This window comes from Acinonyx jubatus, chromosome E1, assembly GCF_027475565.1.
Source record: "Acinonyx jubatus isolate Ajub_Pintada_27869175 chromosome E1, VMU_Ajub_asm_v1.0, whole genome shotgun sequence".
Classification (NCBI taxonomy): Eukaryota; Metazoa; Chordata; class Mammalia; order Carnivora; family Felidae; genus Acinonyx; species Acinonyx jubatus.
This window is the reverse complement of record NC_069397.1, coordinates 26,489,743-26,497,381: the sequence shown is the minus strand read 5'-3', so window position 1 is coordinate 26,497,381 and position 7,639 is coordinate 26,489,743.

The following is a 7,639-nucleotide window of genomic DNA, read 5'->3' as shown; positions in this document are numbered from 1 at the left end:
TTGTGTCCGTTTTCTTGAGCGTTTTGATTTTTTGCTTCCCTTTAGCTACTTCCAACTAATGGTCGACTTTGCCAGATCTACCTACAACCATAATTTCTTCAACCGTTGTTTATTTACGTGTAGGAGCCACCACCGAGGCACTTTCTTGTTAACCTGGAATTGGGGCAGCTTGCTACACATTGATGAAATGGCTCCCTAGGGATTGACATAGCGAGGGGTTCGTGAAAACAGGAGAAATGAAAGTATACAAATTAAAGGGCACTGGAGAGAGAACTCATTTTTTCAAAAAACCACACTTTCTCCTGTCTGTGTTCGTTTTAGCTCAGCATGTTCTCTGTTTCTGACAAAAATTTACTTTTAGAATGTAACCTAATTTTCTTTCCTTTCTTCAGTGAGTGTTATGTTCTTTTGGGATGCTTCCAGTTGAACTTGGTTGTTTCGTTTTGCCTGGGAGGAAAATAAACAATTTCACTTTTTTTCTTTAGGAAAATCTTTTCTGACATTATGTTAAAAGTAGAATCGGGTTTAAATCGCAACAGGCCAGAAATGCCTGATTGTTTTATCAAATCCTGCCTGAATGTCTACTTAGTTTGCCTACCGTCGTGACATCTCCATGGCTGTACCACCTTGTCGGGTAGCTTATCAGACTGATGTTGACTGTTGAATCTCATGGCAACAGCAGTCGATGGGCTGTCTGACATTCTGGTATCTCTCATCTGACCATCCATATCAAATATTCCCATTTAAACATGACCTAGCCTCATGGTTTATGACAAAAAAAACTCTTGTCCTTAAGTCTAGTGGCACTTTGAATCTTTTATGCCATGATATTGCAGCAGTATCGAGAAGATTTTATGGAAAATTGGGATGGTCTCCATGACCACAGCTAAATAAAAGACAAACAACCTGCCTTGTGGGTTTTGAAAAGGTTATTATTCTTAACAATCTTTTTTTTTTCTGCCCAGGGACCTTGTGGTAATGTGATTGTTCCTTTATTTGCAAAGCGGTACCCAGGTTTTATGTTAATAGATTCACATTAACCAACAAAATTTTTTAGATTTTTTAGGGTTAGCATAAACTTCTAAGTCAGCTTCCAATTGTGTGTCATCTCTTTCACCTGCATTTTATTTGGTGTTTGAAGAAAGGAAAGAGGAAACCCCGTATGAATTATACTATATGTGCTAAATCTTCCAGGTTTATTGGTAAACTTATTTCAGGGTACAGTGTTTAGAAAAAAAGAAACATTTCTTAGACTGAGGAGCTAAGTAATACATTTGACTTATTATGATAATGGTTTGTTCACTCTTTCAAATGAATTTGCCTTGAAAACAAACGAAAAACAGCTGTCCCCCTTTCCTCCACAAAGCGTTCAGGTGGGACATGCTCAGATGATCCTGCTGGATTTCCAGCTGGCACAGAACGTTACCCTTCTGTTCCAGTGGTTCGTTTGTCCCTTTCTTGTATCTGCCAAAGTGAACACAACTACATGATCCCCAAAACAAACCTAGTTGATTCCAGTTGGTGGGAGACCAGAAAATTTGTTAGTGGGTGGTTTGATATTACTGCAAATTTAAAAAAAGCGGGGGGGGGGGGTGCCTGGGAATTCTAATTCCATCTAATTTAAGTGTCATTTTGTGCCTTACATTTCTGTGGTACTTTATCTTGTCTCTCAACTCCATGACTGTTAAAATAATACAGTACGATATAATGCAATACATCCTCAGTTTATACACTTATGTGCTGAGGAACACCTCCCTAAAAACAGTAATGTGGGAAACGTGTAGTGTTTGACAGAAAGAGAGATTTGGATGATGGCCACTCTCCTCATCTTCTAAAAATCAGAAAAAGGTACGGCTGGAGTGCAGTTTCTGAAATACACTAGTTCAGCAGATGCAGTAAGTAGGAAGTGCTCCCTATGAACGACCTCTGCCTGTGTTTCCGCTGTGCTCTCTGCTGGCTGTAGCTGTAGTAGGACTGCCGTGAGGCTGGTCTTCACTTTCACTACTCAGCAGTGATTCTTTTGAGGACAATTAATGCATTAAGCTAATTAGAAGAACGTGTTGTCCTCTGTGCCCTGGGTGAATTGTGTTTTGACTGACCCATGTGTAAAGAGCTCAGAGGAGTTCCCAGCCTTTTACAGTCAAAAAGCCGTTCCATAGATTTTGAAACCCACTCGTCTCCATGTGCAACGGTCTATGTTACTGATGGCTTATCGTTCTGCCTCTAACATGTGACTTTGAGAAAGTCTTAAACTTGGAGCCTCGATTTCATATGTAGGAATGGAAATAGGTTGTTGTAATGATTAAATTGTATAAAATGTAAAGTACTACCATAATTGTTGGCGTGTTCTCAGTTTTTAACTTGTCAAAGACCGCATTTGATACACATGCAAAAATTTTACATTGCGTTTACTCGGAAAACATGTTTTTATTTGGTAGGCTCCACTCCCAACGTGGGGCTTGAACTTACAACCCCAAGATCAAGTGTTGCATGCTCTGTAGACTGAGCCAGACATGTGCCCCAATATATGCGTTTTAAATACTGTCTGCAGGTATGCCCTTGTTTTGATGTAAACCTGCTCTTTCTAAAGAAGTTAAACCCAAATATGTTAATAAAGAGAAAGGCAGAAATTAAGGAACCAATTGACTTGATAAAACCAAAACCTTGTTAAATCTAAAATTAACCCCCCAGTGAGGCAACAAAGTACAAAGCACAGATACACAAAATTTACTATAATTGAAAATACTTTTCTAACCTTACATCCTTAAAATATTGACATTTTCCTAATTTAGTTTTTATTATAAAATACTAAAGGGGCGCCTGGGTGGCTCAGTCGATCAAGCTTCCAACCCTTGGCGTCAGCTCAGGTCATGATCTCACAGTTTGTGAGTTGGAGCCCCCTGTCGGGCTCTGTGCTGACATCGCATAGCATGCTTGGGACTCTCTCCTAAAATAAATATAAATAAACTTAAAAAAATAAAATACTAAGGGGTGCCTGGGTGGTTCAGTTGGTTGAGCGTCTGCCTTCAGCTCAGGTCATAATCTCACGGTTCACGAGTTTGAGGCCCTTGTCCGGCTCTGCTGACAGCTTGGAACCTGGAGCCTGCTTCAAATTCTGTCTCCCTCTCTCTGCCCCTCACCCGCTCACACTCTGTCTCTCTCAAAAGTAAATAAACATGTATGTATATGTGTGCGTGTGTGTGTGTGTGTGTGTGTGTGTGTGTGTGTGTACGTACATACACACACTAAGGGGTGGCTCAGTCAAGTCGGTGGCTGATTCCGACTTCGGCTCAGGTCGTGATCTCACAGTTCATGAGTTTGAGCCCCACATCGGGTTCTGTGCTGACAGTGCAGAGCCTGGGGTCTGCTTCAGATTCTTTGTCTCTCTCTCTCTGCCCCTCCCCTGCTTGCTCGCTCTCTCAAAAATAAACATTAAAAAATAAAATACTAAAAGAAATCTAGAAGGTAGAGAAAAAGGAATATCTGCTTTTTTTTTTTTTTTACATTTTTTTAATGTTTATTTTTGAGAGTGAGACAGAGTGTGAGTGGGGGAGGGGCCGAGAGAGAGGGGGCGAAGAATCTGAAGCAGGCTTGAGACTCCGAGCTGTCAGAGCCTGATGTGGGGCTTGAACTCACAAACCATGAGATCATGACCTGAGCCGAAGTCAGAAGCTTAACCAACTGAGCCGCCCAGGTTCCATCTAGAATATTCAGTGAGGTGAGCACTGGGTGTTGTATGGAAACCAATTTGGCAATAAATTTCATATATTTAATAAATAAAAATAGAATATTCAGTGAGGTTTGCTGGGTATAGGGAAAACAGTTTAAAAAGTTGGCATGTGGGACCTTCCTCAATAGACCTAAAAGTCTCATTTTTGTTAGAAAACAAAAGAATATTGGTTTGTTTTATTCGTAAATAGTTATTAATGTGCTCACAAAAAGTTAAATCAACCTAAGCAGGAATTATTTTTTTTAAGTAGGCTCCACACCCAATGTGGCGCTCGAACTCGAAACCCCGAGATCAAGAGTCGCTTGCCCTACTGACTGAGCCAGCCAGGTGCCCCTAATCAGGAGTTCAATAGCCATTTTTGAAAGCCAAGTAGCATTCCATTTCTAACTGACAATGATCAAAACTTGGATATTCATAAAACATGGTAAATGAAATGCTAAGCAAAAAACTTGCATCTGAAGTGTTTGTTCCTTTATTCTCAAAGACAACAAGAAAAGAAAGCACATGAAGTACTTGAACATTCTAAAAGTGATTGAGTCATTTGTGTCTGGTGGTTGAGGCTTCGGTTGCTGCCCTTCCCAACAAGGCCAGGAGTTCACCTGAGGTAATACGTTTGCCTTGGGGGTGAGGCCTTGAATTGCAGCAAATAACATACATGTATTTGCATATTCAACCAGTACTCATAAAAGGGATTATAATGAAAACCTGTTCTGGACAGCTGCTTACTCATTGCCTTTAGAATTGCGTGGTGCTGGGATAGGCAGGTGCCAGCTGTTTGCTCATTTGACCTACTAGCCTTGCACAGTTTGCTGTGTGGATGTTGATACTACTAAATTAAAAGAAATTTATTTTAGATGGCCCCGCTCTCCACCCAAACACCCTGGATTCATTTGAGATCTGGGATTCTAATTCTGTAGTTGGGAGACTGGCCCAAACTGTGGCCCAGTGTGAGTCAGTTGTAAGTGGCTGGCTGACTCTATGGGAACAGGAATGAGATGCAGCTTAGACGGTTTGTCAGCCAAATCCACAAATGTGTGGCTTTTTGAAACATTGGACATCTGTTCCTTTTAATTTAAAATAAACTTTTTTAAAAAGCACAAAGTTGCTTGGCTCCTTGTTTCTTTGTGTCAGCAGCAGTTGGTGCTCTAACCTAGGAAGCCTAGAATCGGAGAAAATTTGGAATCTTGAGAGCACACTTCAGAGAGAGTGGAACGGAGTTGCTTCAGGAGGGGAGGAGATGATTTTACTGGATAGAGTCTGGAAATCCCCTTCAGGGGTGATCAGCCCAGGTGTTCAACCCGATTGTTAACTATGTCCAAATGACTCAAAGGACAGAAGGAGGGCTTGGACACACTCCAGCGGTAGTTCTACAATGTAGTCTTTATTTGCATTGGAAACCACATTCCTGAATTCTTGAGAGGAAGGCTCTGGCTTATTCTGGACATCTTTGACTAAGAGGGACCCCAAGCCTTCTAAATTAACAGTCACTGCCTTCTTTTGAGACTTTCCAGGCAGTATCTACAATGATTGATTTGATGGCCTTCCACCTAAAGCCCTCAGGAAAGGCCTTATTCTTGGAAGGAGGCCTTTGTAAGCCACTTTTCTCTCCTCCCCCCACTTCATCCCAAATGTGTCATTTCCCTTTGTTGCCATGTATCCCCTTAAGGGGGATAGAGCATGAGCAGCTTTTTCCTTCAGACACTTGACTGACCCAACCCGACAGTATTGCTTAATTGTGTCCCAGCCTGTTTCTGATGGGAAAAAAAAAAAAATGTTTCCATGCAGTGAGGCAGTTTGAGATTCGTAGAGAGAGGTTTCTGCCCTTCCCTGAAGGTGGGAAAAGACTGTTCAGATTACTCTTATCTTCCTTTGGCCGCCATGTTGTGTTGGAAACTACGGCAGCTCAGTTTCACTCCTCTTTGCAGTGGTGAAGAAGCCTGGCACACCAGTCATCCAAGAGCCATGTTGTTCTCAACCTCTTTTCATTAGTTTAAAAAAAAAAAAAAAATGAAAATGAGAGGAGGCCTTTCTCAACCTTTCACTTTTTAGTGCACCTCCCAGCCTCTTGGGAGGCCCTTTCACTTGAGTGACAGGCCTAACCTCTTCTAGCCGCCAAACTTTCTCTGCTTAACCTGACAGTGGCTACACTCTTGCGGCTCTTCGGATACCTCTGCTCCATTCTGGCCACTGTATCCATCCCTTCCCACTCCCATGTCCCTTCTATGGTATATTTTTGTGCAAAACCCCATTAATACCAGCAATCAAGATTAGGTCCCAGGAACCTCTGATGTGCCCTTTCCCGGGAAGTACAGTGGATTACTGTAACTGTGATAATGATTGTTTGATTACTTTGTAAGCAGGCACTGTTTTCAGTGTTGGTTTGTATTGTTGAGTATTAAAATCCTTAACAACCCTGTGAGAAAACTAAGGTAGAGAAGTTTAGTGGTTAGCTGTGGGAAGAAGGGAAGCAGAGAAAGGATTCAAACCTAGGCATTCTGGCTCTTACACATTCAGTTCTACAGAAAAGTCCAGTAGAAAAGTCCAGGCTTTTTATCTACATCCTTGTCTCATCTCGGGATCACAAGTAGGTAATGGAGAAAGACAACAGAAAATCAAGCCCACAGCCCTAAAAGTTTGCTATTTAAATAGATGAGCAGCCTCTGCTTGCGTTTATCACAGGGGTGGGAATGCCGGCTCCATCCCTGGCCATCCTGTGTGGGCAGGTTCCCAAAGTGGTGTTTGCTAGAATTATGATTACAAAGCAATTTCTATTTGTACAGATCTTTTTTCTCCTTCAAAGCACTTTCACATCTTAAATTTTATTTGCTCTTCATAACAACCCTATGAAATAGAGCCAAAAGTGGCATTAACCAGATTGGTAGGGGGAAACATTTTTAAATTCACTTTTTTCTAAGTGATGTTTTATTTTTATTTTTTATGTTTATTCTAAGACAGAGGGATATGCAAATGGGGGGGGGCGTGCAGAGAGAGAGAGAGAGAGCGAGAGGGAGGGAGGGAGAGAGACAGAGGATCCCAAGCAGGCTCCTTGCTGTCAGCGCAGAGCCCACAAGGGTGGCCTGAACCCACGAACTGTGAGATCGTGACCTGAGCCCAAATCAAGAGTTGGACGCTTAACCAACTGAGACACGCAAGTGCTCCAAATTTACTTTTTAAATCTCCACTGGTTTAAGGTACTGTGGGGAAGAGACAACCAACACTAATGACCGTAATCTTTGCCCTCCAGGAACTTACAGTCTCCTTAGGGGTATTGTGCTTATATACAGATAACTACAACATAAAGTGAAATGAACAGCGAAAGAAAGAACATTAAGAAAAGAACCCAGAAGAGGATGGGAATGGGTGACCAGGAAGGCTCAGAAAAGGTTTCATGAGGATGTGGCATTTGAATAGCCAGCTAGGGTGGGGAGAGGGCAGGTGTTCTGACTAGAGAAAGCCCTGTGAGACAGCAGGAAAGCACGAGTAGGAGAGCTCTGTGTAGGGCGAGTAGAAGAGACAAGACCAATGAGTCACCTAAAGTCAGTCCGCCCACCTCTGGCACTCTTTGCCTTAGCCCCGTTTTGTATCCTTGAAAGCACATATGTGACTCACAAAGTAGTTTATCTGTTTTCTTGTTTTTGCTTGTTTCCTTCACTAGAGCGTAAGCCCCGTAAGGGCGGGCACTGTTGCACTCTCCATTGTTTCCCCGGGGCCTGGCACTTGGTAGGCTCGCAGTGTTTGCCGAGTGAATGTTGCAGTGGTCCAGGAGGGGTAGCAGCGGAGCTTCAAAGGCAGGCTGGACAGGCTCCCTAAGATGAGGTGCCGGGGTACTAGGCAAGTTGGAGTAAAGGTCAAGAAGGAATCTGAGAAGACAGCAGTGCTGATCCATCACCGGGCCAGGAATACAGGAGG